At 45.4% G+C, this 13,363-nt stretch overlaps 1 long non-coding RNA gene and 1 pseudogene across 1 annotated transcript in view; both read left to right on the top strand.

The window, feature by feature from the left end:
- Positions 1–13,363, top strand: part of LOC139355874 (uncharacterized) — a 36,130-nt gene that overhangs the window by 16,504 nt on the left and 6,263 nt on the right. Inside the window, exon 2 of the long non-coding RNA XR_011607113.1 lies at positions 10,347–10,458. This is a non-coding gene — a long non-coding RNA (uncharacterized lncRNA). The remainder of the gene's footprint in view (positions 1–10,346; positions 10,459–13,363) is intronic.
- LOC112425714 (small nucleolar RNA SNORA70) lies at positions 7,445–7,565 on the top strand (annotated as a pseudogene).

The raw sequence follows: 13,363 nt of genomic DNA, 5'->3' as shown, positions 1-13,363 counted from the left end.
AGCAGGCATCATCTAATTTGTTGAAGGCCTGGATAGACTAACAAGACAGAGGAAAGTCTAATTCACTCTGTCTTCTGGAGCTGGGACATCCATTTTCTTCTGCCTTTGGACATATGAACTCTAGGTTCTCAGACCTTCAGACTCTGGGACCCACAGACCGGGGGCCCACAGGTTCTCAGGCCTTCGGACTCAGACTGAATTAGGCCACTGGCTTCCCTGGTTCTCCAGCTTGCAGATAGTATATCATGGGGCTTCTCAGCATCCATAGTCATGTGAACCAGTTCCCCTAATAAATCCCCTTTTATCTACCTATCTGGAAAATTCTGACTTATACAATGGCTATGTGAGGAACTTGATATATGTTTATATGCATTTTTGTTTCTTTTCAATCTTCTAGGAATGGCTTGTCTCTTCTCATTTATTATTATTTTCCTTTGTAGAGATGGGGTCTTGCTGTGTTGCCCAGGCTGATCTTGAATTCCTGGTCTCAAGTGATCCTCCTTCCTCAGCCTCCTAAAGTGCTGGGATTACAGGCATGAGCCAGTGTATCCAGCTTATTCATTTTTCAACACACTCAATTTTTCCTTCACCCCACGAATCCAGCAAAACTGCTTTTTCTCAGGCCCCCAGTAGCCTCCTCATTGCCAAATTCAGTGGAGTGAAGTGGTACACTCTCGACTCAGTGCAACCTCCGCCTCCTGGGTTTAAGCACTTCTCGTGCCTCAGCCTCCCGAGTAGCTGGGATTACAGGTGCGCACCACACACCTGGCTAATTTTTTTTATTTTTAGTAGACATGGGTTTCACCATGTTGGCCAGGCTGGTTTCGAACTCCCGACCTGAGGTGATCGGCCTACCCGGACCTTCCAAAGTGCTGGGATTACAAGCATGAGATACCGCGCCCGCCGCCCTGCTCGGTGCATTCTTTTTTTTTTTTTTTTTTTCTGAAACAAAGTCTCACTTTGTTACAGTAGTTAGCTGGTCACGCATGAGCAGGGCAGGAGAGGGCTCCGCCCAACACACACAAATATCAGGAATGTCAGGCAACCATCAGGTGATGGCCAGGCAGTTAAGTGTCGTTCTAAAATAATAATTGGTCACAGCAGGTGCCAGGGAAAGGCAGGATCCTAACAAATAGAAAACACCTGAAATGTGATCATTGGCTTCTTGAGAAGGCCTCAGGGGTTAGGCAAGTAGGTTCAGGAATGTGCCTGGAGACAGCCCACCCCAAGGGAAGAATCAGGGAAGAAGTAACAAGAGCCCAGAAGCATGCCAACGTATAAAACCCCAAGTCAAAAGGTCAAACCTCACACTTGTTTTTCAAGTCACACACTTGCTCCTCGTCCAAGTATATGTTCTTTCCTTCCTTTTATTCCTGCTCTAAAGCTCTTCAATAAACATTCACTCCTGCTCTAAAACTTGCCTTGGTTTCTCCTTCTGCCTTAGGTCCCTCGGTTGAATTCCTTCTTCTGAGGAAGCAAGATCTGAGGTTGCTGCAGACCCCTACAAATTAGCCTTGTCTAATATATTTTGGTGCCATGTGACTCAAATACCTTCCACTGATAACAACTCTGTTGTCCAAGCTAGAGTGCAGTGGCGCAATCATGGCTCACTGCAGCCTTGACCTCCTGGGCTCACGCGATCCTCCTACCTTAGCCTCCTGGGTAGCTAGGACTATAGGCACACAGCCCAATGCCTGGCTAATTTTTTGTATTTTATATATATATATAATATATATATATATATATATTTTTTTTTAATAGAGATGGGGTTTTGCCATGTTGCCCAGGCTGGTCTTGAACTTCTCAAGGAAGTTCAAGGACCTCAAGCAATCCTTCTGCCTCGGCCTTCCAAAGTGCTAGGATCACAGGCATGAGCCACCGTGCCCGGCCTCTTTTCCATTCTTGTACACAATTCCATTTCCAATAAAAACTTAACCCAGATAATGTCACTTTTCTGCTTCAGTCCCATTATAAGTTAGAATTCCCTAACATGGCTACTAGGCCCTCCTTGATCTGCTCCTGTGTCTCTTTGACCTCACTTTGTACCTCCCTTCCCCATCTCTCACTAAGCTTAATTACATGGGATGTGTTCGCCAACAGCCCAAGCTCTATTTTGTCGCAATTTCTTTTCTTTTCTTTTTTTGTGAGAGGAAGTTTCGCTCTTGTTACCCAGAATGGAGTGCAGTGGTGCCATCTCAGCTGACTGCAACCTCTGCCTCCCAGGTTCAAGTGATTCTCCTGCCTCAGCCTCCCGAGTTGCTGGGACTACAGGCGCCCGCCACCACGCCCGGCTATTTTTTTTTTATTTTTAGTAGAGACGGGGTTTTGCCATGTTGGCCAGGCTGGTCTTGAAGTCCTGACCTCAGGTGATCTGACCACTGGGCCTCCCAAAGTGCTGGGATTACAGGCATGAGCCACCAGCCCCGGTCCTCAATTTCTTACATACACTCTTCTGTCTGGCCTTTCCCTACCTCTTGTCATTCTTGTGATCTGAGCTTAAACATCTCTTGCTCAGGAAGACCTTCCTTGTCCATCCCTCTCCTCTGGTTTTACGAAGGTAGTCACTGGATACCTCACAATGGTTGGTCCCTGTAATATGAATATGCTTGTTTAGGCTTCATCTCCCCCATTAGACTGTAAACATCTTGGGAGTAGGAGCCATTTTGGTCTTGCTCATTGGCATAATGATTGGCATGTAGGCACTCAATATGTGTTGGTCTTTTAATAAATTTGAGAAGTTTGACTCTAAGTACAATCATCCACATCAGACTTCTCTACAAATTGTATATTCAGTGGGCATCAGCTCTGCCCAGTGAGAGAAAGCAAACCTGGAATGCAGTGCTTGTGCATTAGTACAGGCTCAATAAGGGACAGCTGTATTAGTTGGGATACTGGCAGGTGAGGAATACACACAAACTTATTTCTTACAGACTTTTCATTTAGTCCCCTTGTTTAGTTGCATGGCTTCCTATGACTTTATTTTATTTTATTTTATTGATTCATTTTTTTTTTTAGATGGAGTCTTGCTTTATCACCCAGGCTGGAGTGCAGTGGCGCAATCTTGGCTCACTGCAACCTCTGCTGCCCGGATTCAGGTCATTCTCCTGCCTCAGCCTCCTGAGTAGCTGGGACTGCAGGCGCATGCCACCACGCCTGGCTAGTTTTTGTATTTTCAGTAGAGACGGGGTTTCACCATATTGGCCAGGATGATCTTGATCTCCTGACCTCGTGATCCACCTGCCTCAGCCTCCCAAGGTGCTGAGATTACAGGTGTGAACCACTGCACCCTGCCCCCTGTGACTTTAGAAACAAAAATAGCTTATAATTAGCATGACTTCGAGTCTTTCATATATACTCTTTTATGTACTCTTCTTAATCACACTCTGAGGCAGTTACTATATCTCCATTTTATAGAGGAGAAAAATGAGGCTTAGAGAGATAAAGGAACAGACTGAGTTCTCCCAGCTAATTAGAGGCAGAGCTGGGTTTAAAACCCATTCTTTGAATTCCAGGACTAGCTTTGTTTATTCCACACTACAAATTAATCTCATAATGAGGCATGGAAGGGAAATATCCCATGTTTTCCCAAAACACAGCCACATTTCATCACTGACTCTTGCCAGTGAACCTTTTGTTTCTCAAATACTAGGAACAAAAACTATTCACTTGGAAGTGTTCTTTCTTCCTCTGTACGTGCTTCATGCATTTCTCTTTGTAAACAAGACTTTAAATAAATTACTTCTAGGCCAGGAGCAAAGGCTTATGCCTGTAATCCCAGCAATCTGGGAGTCCTAGGCAGGAGCATCACTTGAGATCAGGAGTTTGACACCAGCCTAGGCAAAAAATTGAGGCCCCCATCTCCACTAAAAAATAATAATAAGAAGAAAACCAAAGAAATTACTTCTAATTGTTTTATTCTGTAGGCACGTCTCACTTAAAGAAAAGCATTTTATGTACATATCTTTGTGTTTTAAAGTCTGTAAATTAGGTAAAAAACTCCTTAAGTATCATTTTAGAGAGTGTTTTAGTCATAAAAAGGCTCGACATGGACTTCTTTAGATAATGAAAACCCCTGGCATGTTTCAGGCCATTATTCAATTCAATGTGCACAGCTTCCAGAACACAGAATGCAGAGATGCCTGGAATTAATGGTCTGGCAGCAAGTCTGTTTCTCATGTTTTCCAATCTGAATGTATAAATTTTTAAATCTTACAAACCTGTAATGAATGTGTTGGATTACTGTCTTTGCTCTATTGTCAGCATATAGAGACTCGGCTTCTTGGCAGAATGATGAAGTTAAGGATATTGCATTCTAACCACAAGGAAACACAGATCTCCTTGTCAGCATTCTTTCTTTCAAAAAGGTTGCTTAAAGTGGTGCTTCAAAGATAATTCTATCCTAAAACACAGTGACTTAGGAAAAAAAAAAAAAAGAGAAATAAAGATAATTCTAGCTCACTAAATTTAGGGTGTGGAAAAAGTCCAAAACGAGAATATTCACTGGGTAATTGTGCAAGAAATGTTAATATGTGTGATAAGGGGAGGGTGTTCTACTCTCCTGATGCTTGCCTCTGCCGCCTCTCTCTGTCTTTCATTTTGCCTTGACATACAACATACAATTTATCAAGTTTAAAAGTTAAATGAGGGCCAGGCGTGGTGGCTCACGCCAGTAATCCCAGCACTTTGGGAGGCCGAGGCAAGTGAATTGCTTGAGCCCAGCCTGGGCAACATGGCAAGACCCTGTCTCTATTAAAAAAAAAAAAAAATTTGCTAGTTGTGGTGGTACAAACCTGTAGTCCCAGCTACTTGGGAGGCTGAGGTGCGAGAATCACCTGAGCCCAGAAGGTTGAGGCTGCAGTGAGCCATGACTGTGCCACTGCACTACAGAGTCTAGGTGACAGACTGAGACCCTGTGTTACTCTGTTCTCATGCTGCTATGAAGAAATACCTGGGACTGAGTTATTTATAAAGGAAAGAGGTTTAATTGACACAGTTCTGCATTGCTGGGGAGGCCCCAGGAAACTTACAATCATGGCAGGAGGCAAAGGAGAAGCAGGCACCTTCTTCACAGGATGGCAGGACCGACAGAGTGAGTGCAAGCATGGGAAATGCCAGACGCTTAAACAACCGTCAGATCTCGTGAGACTCACTATCATGAGAACAGCATGGGGGAACCACCCCCATGATCCAATTACCTCCACTTGGTCCTGCCCTTGACACACGGGGATTATGGGGATTATAGGGATTACAAATTAAGATGAGATTTTGGGTGGGGGAGCAGCCAAACCATATCAGACCGTGTCTCAAAGAAAAAAAAAGAAAAAAAAGAAAAAAGAAAAGCTAAGTGAGGCAGTCAACTCTTTGCCACTGCAACCACATTTTAAATATGAAATGGGCTGTGTGCGGTGGCTCACGGCTATAATCCCAGCACTTTGGGAGGCCAAGATGGGTGGATCACCTGAGGTCAGTTCGAGACCAGCCTGGCCAACATCATGAAACCCTGTCTCTACTAAAAATACAAAAATTAGCTGGGCGCGGTGGCAGGTGCCTGTAATCCCAGCTACTCTGGAGGCTCTGGGAGGAGAATTGCTTGAACCTAGGAGGCGGAGGTTGCAGTGAGCTGAGATTGAGCCATTGTACTCCAGCCTGGATGACAAGAGCGAAACTCCATCCCCCCATGCCAAATAATAAATAAATAAGTATGAAATTATTTCATAACTGAGTTACTCCTTTTTTTTTTTTTTTTTTTGAGAAAGGGTCTCACTCTTTTGCCCAGGCTGGAGTGCAGTGGTGCGATCATAGCTCACTGTAGGCTCGACCTCCTGAGCTCAATCAGTTCTCCCATCTCAGCCTCCTGAGTAGCTGGGTCCACGGGCCCACGCCACCACATCCAGCTCACCTTTGTTTAAATTTTTTGCAGGCATGGGGGTCTCACTATGTTGCCCAAGCTGGTCTCTAACTCCTGGGCTCAAGTGATCCTCTCACCTTGGCCTCCCAAAATGCTGGGATTACAGTTGGGAGCCACTACACCCAGCCATATACCTGAGTTATTCCTGAAACCATCCTGAAGTCACAGCTACTCTTCAAAAATCTGTCAGCAAGTTATCTGCTCATCTTCATATTCAAGGCGGATTTCTAGTCATCCTCAGTTAACTCACAAAAAGAGAAGTTAGCAGCACAAGTTAATAGAAGCAGCTTACTGGTATCTGAAGCTTGCTTTGAAATGCATTTTTTTTTTTTTTTTAGTGACAAGGTCTTGTGCTGTCACCCAGTGTCTGGGCCTTTGACACTTCAGTAAGCTTCCTGCATTCCATATTAGGCACAAAGGGTGACAGATGGGGCAGGGGCCAGAAAAGGTGCCCAGGAGACCAGCAGCTTAGTGGTTAAATGGTGTGTACAGGATGGCTGGGGAGTGTTGATCTGTGTGACTCTGAGGTACATGAATATTTCTGGAAAGAAAGAAGCATTGCAGACAGGATATGGATTTCCCATGATCTCAGAAGCTTGGTAGCTCAGCAATTTAATGGGAGGAAAACTGTAATTTCTAGAATCTTTGAGTTTGCAATGGAGATTCATGCTTATAACATAATACTGATGACCACCAACTTGCTTGTCTCTTGGTCTTTGTCCTTCCAGATTTAAAAATATTCTTTCAATTTCTTCCTCATGGCAGTTATATATATATATATATATTATATAAATGTATTTATATATTATATATAGTTATTTTATATAAATATATGTTATATATATATGCTGGGATCTCATTGTGGTGCCCAGACTGGTCTCAAACTCCTGGGCTCAAGTGATCCTCCTGTCTCAGCCTCCCACGGTGCTGGGATTACAGGTGTAAGCCACTGTCTCTGGCCCCTCATGGCACTTTTTACAGCCTCTCTGTTTTTCTGCAGATGTAAAATGAGAGTAAAGGAATCCAATAGAAATGTGGACAATATTGAAGGCAGAGAGGACTTCTTCCCGGCATGTTATAATTGTGCTATTGCATTTTTGATTCGTTTTGATTTTTTTCTGCCTTATGACCAGCTTGAACAATCCACTATGCTACCAAATCAATTTCTCCTACACTTAAGCAAATCTAGTTTTTTCTTCATTTGGGTTGCTATTTGATGGCCGCCCTCACATTGCACCTAAGTCGCCATGGATTCTATTCCTCTCTCTGAGGGTATCAGCATCTTCTTGAGAAATAATAGACATATATAAGAAAACATTCAGAAACTCAGAGCTGGTTGCTGTGGGGGCTTAAACCACCATTTGAGTGTACTCTTAGTAATCTGTGTATCCTTTGAACTATTCATGACCATCGTGGCCCATGAGGAGGGTTTTGCAATGACTTGGCGTTCTCAGCCATGATAGAGACTAGACTGGGATGAAAGGGGAAAAAAAGAGGAAAGAAAGGAAGAGGGAGAAAAAATGAATGGGAGAGGAGATGCGATTGATAAGAAAGCAGTTCTAATCCCAGTGTGCAATGGCTGCAAACAGCAGCTTTCTTGGTGGTGTACATGGCCTGTTTCTTATATGGGTTGCTCTACGGGTCCTTGGAGACAGGCCTTTCAAATGTATGTTCATGTCTCTGACCTTGCACTACCCCCAATGTAGGCTCCAAACAGGCATTCAAGGTGCCTTTGGAAAGCCCCAGGGCACTGTGGCCAGGGTTCACATTGGCCAAGTTATCATGTCCATCTGCACCAAGCTGCAGAACAAGGAGCATATGATTGAAGCACTCTGCAGGGCCAAGTTCAAGTTCCCTGGCCGCCAGAAGATCCACATCTCCAAGAAGTGGGGCTTTACCAAGTTCAATGTGGATGAATGTGAAGACATGGTAGCTGAGAAGCAGCTCATCCCAGATGGCTGCAGGGTCAAGTACATCCCCAATCATGGCCCTCTGGACGAGTGGCAGGTCTTGCACTGGTGAGGGCTTCCACTGCGCTGCCCCCCTCCCCCAAACTTTTTTTTTTTTGAGATGGAGTCTTGCTCTGTTGTCCAGGCTGGAATGCAATGGCATGGTCTCAGCTCACTGCAACCTCCAGCTCCCGGGTTCAAGCGATTCTCCTGCCTCTGCCTCCCAAGTAGCTGGGATTACAGGCGCCTGCCACCACGCCCGGCTAATTTTTTGTATTGTTAGGAGAGACGGGGTTTCACCATGTTGGCCAGGCTGGTCTTCAACTCCCGATCTCGTGATCTACCCGCGTCGGCCTCCCAAAGCGTTCAGATTACAGGTGTGAGCCACTGCACCTGGCCTCTGCCCCCTCTTAATACCCACCAATAAATGCTACTTCCTGTCCATGTAAAAAAAAAAAAAAAAAAAGAGAGAGAAAGAAAAAGAGAGATGTGCAGATGTTTAGCACCAGAGAGGTGCCAAAGATGGGGAAGAGTGCTCAGTAGCCATCACAAACATCTTCTAGTCCTCCTGGCGCTCTTCTTGAAGGTTCTCCCTCCTCTACAGAGCACATGCCCTTGTTTCTTTTCTTTTTTTTCTTTTTTTGATGGAGTCTCGCCCTGTTGCCCAGGCTGGAGTGCAGTGGCTATTTGATTCTCCTGCCAAGACGGGGTTTCACCGTGTTGGCCAGGATGGTCTCGGACTCCTGTCCTTGTGATCCACCTGCCTTGGCCTCCCAAAGTGCTGGCATTACAGGCGTGAGCCACCGTGCCTGGCCTGCCCTGGTTTCTTACTGAGACTTTCACATGGGAACAAAATAGGAAGCCGTGCCCATGCACAAAAGTGACATTGGTCATGTCCTCCTTGCTTCCCTGCTTGACTAGTTTATTAGAGAAATAATTAAATGGGCATGATTTTAAAAATAAGGTAAGTAGGAATCCAGTGCTGACTGGGGTGTCACAAACAGCTTGATTTTTTTTTTTCCATGAATGGCACTGGCTATACATGCCTGCATTACTGGTCAGTCTGTCCTTGTCTCTAATTTGATCACATCTGTCCCTCTGAACCTGTGCATATGGCTTCAACAGAAGACTCCCTCTGAGTGAGTGAAGGGCATGCAGGATATTACTGACACCCACAAAGATACAAGAGGGTGGTAGAATGGAAGGCAGAGGTTGGGTCCTACCTTAGTGGGGAGAACATGCAAAACTGGGGGAACATAAGAACCCCAGGTGAGAATGGGGAAAAGCCCTGTTGAGGGATGGGTGACAGACATAAGAACTGATGGGAGGAGCCGGGCACGGTGGCTCACACCTGTAATCCCAACACTTTGGGAGGCCGAAGCAGGTGGATCACTTGAGGTCAGGAGTTGGAGACCAGCTTGGCCAACATGGTGAAACCCCATCTCTACTGAAAACACAAAAATTAGCTGGGCATGGTAGTGAGTGCCTGTAATTTCAGCTACTTGGGAGGCTGAGGCAGGAGAACTGCTTGAACCTGAGAGGCAGAGGTTGCAGTGAGCCGAGATCGTGCCACTGCACTCGAGCCTGGGTGACAGAGCCAGACCTTGTCTTTAAACAAAAACAAAAACAAAAACAAAAACTGATGGGAGGGAATATGGAGGAATGGGAGGGGACAGTCCTTGAAGAGACCCATTGTCTCAGTCTATCACTCAGGATTTTTCATATTCTCATCCACGCTCCAAGTACTCATTTGATAAATGCTGCTTCAACACAGATTCTTTATTAGCTGGGTGTGGCTGTGGGTGCCTGTAATCCCAGCTACTTGGGAGGCTCGGGCAGGAGAAACACTTGAATCCGGGACACAGAGGTTGCAGTGAGCCACGACCGCGCCACTGCACTCCAGCTGGGCAACAAGAACGAAACTCCATCTCAAAAAAAAAAAAAAAAAGAAAAACAATCAAACATACATAGATTTCTTTAAAAGAAGTAATCCACTGTGGAGTTAAAAACAACAACAACAACAACAAACATGGAAGTAGAGTAGAATGATAGATACCAGAGGCTGGGAAGGGTATGTGTGGGGAGTGTAGAGAGGTTGATTAATGGAGACAAACATGTAGTTAGACAGAAGGAATAAGTCCTAATATTCCACAGGAGAGTAGGATGATTCACATTAGGAACAATGTACTGTATATTTCAAAATAGCTAGAAGAAAGGACTTGAAATGTTTCCATACATCGAAGTGGTAAATGCTTGAGGTGATGGATACCCTAAATACCCTGGCTTGATCATTATACATTCTGTACATGTAACAGATATCATATGTACCCCCAAAGCACATACAAATAGTATAAAAAGAAACACTCACACCCCATGGCCCTAGATAATGACAAGCACACAAATCACTTGACAATTTTCTGGGGTTTTTGTTTTCCCAGATTGCATCAGTCCAGGCATTAATAGCACCTGCCGCTTTCTTATCTTTGCAGAGAGCAATCTGCTTCTGAAGCTACATGAGGCAGCAAAGCCAATAATGAACTTAGATCTATACAATCTGGGTTTGTGCCTTGACTCTGATGCTTATTATCTGTGTAGTTACAGGTAAGTGTTGCTTTTCTCAACATTCTTTCCTAATCCGAAAGTCAGAGGGATATATATGGCGGTGGGAGGGGGAGGCGGGAAATGCATTTTGTGAAACAACTTGGTGCGTAAATGCTTATTATCTTTGACTGATTGGTGTTTGTTTGCCACAGATAAGATCACGAAGTTGGAATTCTGGTACCTATGATTATCACCCAGATTTTTACTTTTTTTTTTTTTTGGGACTGCATGCACTGGTGCAATCTTGGCTCACTGGAACCTCTGCTTCCCAGGCTCAAGCAATTCTCCTGCCTCAGCCTCCCTGGTAGCTGGGATTACATGCACCCGCCACCATGTCTGGCTAATTTTTTTATTTTTAGTAGAGAGAGGGTTTCACCATGTTGGCTGGCTGGTCTCCAACTTCTGACCTCAAGTGATCTACCTGCCTCGGCCTCCTAAAGTGCTGGGATTACAGGCGTGAGCCACCATGCTTGACCCAGTTTTTTACCCATTGAAACACATTCAGAGTACAAGTTATCCTTCAGTAATGTGAATACAGCTAAATACCCTGTAGCTGCCCATGGTCATCTCATGAAGAGAGAGGAAAATAATGGCCTTAGCTCCCAAACGGTGCCCAATTTTTTTTTTCTTTTTGAGACAGAGCCTCGCTCTGTCTCCTAGGCTAGAGTGCAACGGTGCAAATTTGAATCACTACAACCTCCGCCTCCCAGATTCAAGCGATTCTCCTGCCTCAGCCTCCTGAGTAGCTGGGATTATAGGTGCCTGCCACCACACCCAGCTAATTTTTTGTATTTTTAGTAGAGACAGGATTTTGCCATGTTGGCCAGGCCCTGACCTCATGATCCACTCACCCTGGCCTCCTAAAGTGCTGCGATTACAGGCGTGGGCCACTGCACCTGGCCAGTGGTGCCCAAATTTTTAAAAAGCCCAACCTAAAGAAACTTCAGGATTCTCACTCTATCAAGTCCCAGGTGTCTGGCCCCACCAGACTTCTCTTCTCCAGCCTTTGCCCACCTCAACTTTATTCTCTACAGTTTGCACTCTGTTGTATAGCTCTACCCAGCAGGCTGTTAATCCTGTGTGAGTTTGCCCACACTGATCTTGAGACTTAGGTGTCATATCCCGGCAGGTACCCTCGCAGTTTTCACAGACGTGGTGCTAAGGGTCTCTGCCATACAAGCCTGCTCACCTAAAATACACTGCTTACACTGCTTTATGAGGCAGGAGCTATCCTATCTCAGCACCTGGCCCAGGTAGTAGGTTCTTCAGCAACACTGAACTGAGTCACTAGACCACACTAATGACTACGAGTTGATTTATGATTATTTGTTTTCAGCTGCTGCCAAGTCATATCTGATCAGCTAAACAATATCCAGTTTTCTCTTCTCGGTGCTCCATCAAGACATTCTACCTAACTGTATGGAAGCACTAGAAATGATGCAAGGACATTTTTCCCCTGTCCTCTTGACTTCAGGACATTGACTTTTCAAATTTGTGAACAGAGACAATTTAGTGCCAATATTTTAATCAGAATTGGCCGGGCATGGTGGCTTATAACTGTAATTCCAGCACTTTGGGAGGCTGAGGTGGGCAGATCACCTGAGGTTCAGGAGTTAGAGACCTGCCTGGCCAACATGACGAAACCCCGTGTCTACTAAAAATACAAAAATTAGCTGGGCATGGTGGCACGTGCCTGTAATCCTAGCTACTCAGGAGGTTCACTTGAGGCAGGAGAATCACTTGAACTTGGGAGGTGGGGGTTGCTGTGAGCCAAGATTGTACCACTACACTCCAGCCTGCGTGACATAGTAAGACGGTCTCAAAAAAAAAAAAAAAGAAAAAAGAAAATTCAATCAGAATTATGCTAATCTGATGAATTCAACACCGATACATTTTCCTTAACAGGAAGGGGAGATGGTTGAGGCAGGAAAGTTGAAGCCAGCCTACTGATCATGCTTTCTCCATCTGATCCCAGCAGTGCATCTACCACCAGGCTGCAGCAGGAGCTGGAGGGAAGGCTCTGTGTTTTGCTTAGGAAACGCATTTTATTTCCCACATTAAAGCAAGCTGAGGGGTGCTGGGAGATGATGTGGTATCCCCAACAAAGAAAGGATCAGGCTCCATAGGGTTGGCAGCAGCAAGCTGGGGCTGGTGGCTTCAAGGAAGAGCAGGGGTTACCACTCTCTGAGGGAAAAACAGGTGGTAAGAACAGGTGTACCCTTGGGCAAAGAACTCCATTAAGACAGGTATCAACAACTGCACCAGGACTGCCAGGTGCCCCAGCTGCACCTTGGGGCTGCCCAGCATGAGCACACACTGTGCTGACAGCCTCCATGGCACAACCACAGGGGTGAGAAGGCTTCGCACCTACCGTGGGGCCTGCTACATCGGGGTGCATGGGCATCTCCTGCTTACCTATGACTCACCAGAACAGTATACTCACTCAGCAAATGCTCTTTCTGTGTTCAACACTCAGGGGCAACATAGGCCCAGCTGTTCCATGCTTATTAGGGTTACGAAAATCATTCCCAACATTTTTACTTTATTTTTGAGAGTCTCACTGTGGCCAAGGCTGGAGTGCAGTGGTGCAATCTTGACTCAGTGCAACCTCCACCTCTTGGGTTCAAGCGATTGTCGTGCCTCAGCCTCCCAAGTAGCTGGGGTTACAGGCGCGTGCCACCACGCCCGGCTAATTTCCATATTTTTAGTAGAGACATGGTTTTGCCATGTTGGTTAGGTTGATCTCAAACTGATCTCAAGTGATCTGCCTGCCTCGGCCTCCCAAAGTGCTGGTATTACAGGCCATTCCCAACACTCTTAATGCACGTTGCATGCTCCCTACTGACTCAGTGCTTCCTTGGGCCATGGGCAGAACAAAGCTGGAGGGCATGGATGCAAGGTCTGA

This window comes from Macaca nemestrina, chromosome 8 (assembly GCF_043159975.1).
Source record: "Macaca nemestrina isolate mMacNem1 chromosome 8, mMacNem.hap1, whole genome shotgun sequence".
Taxonomy (NCBI): domain Eukaryota; kingdom Metazoa; phylum Chordata; class Mammalia; order Primates; family Cercopithecidae; genus Macaca; species Macaca nemestrina.
This window is presented reverse-complemented; position numbering and strand designations above follow the sequence as displayed.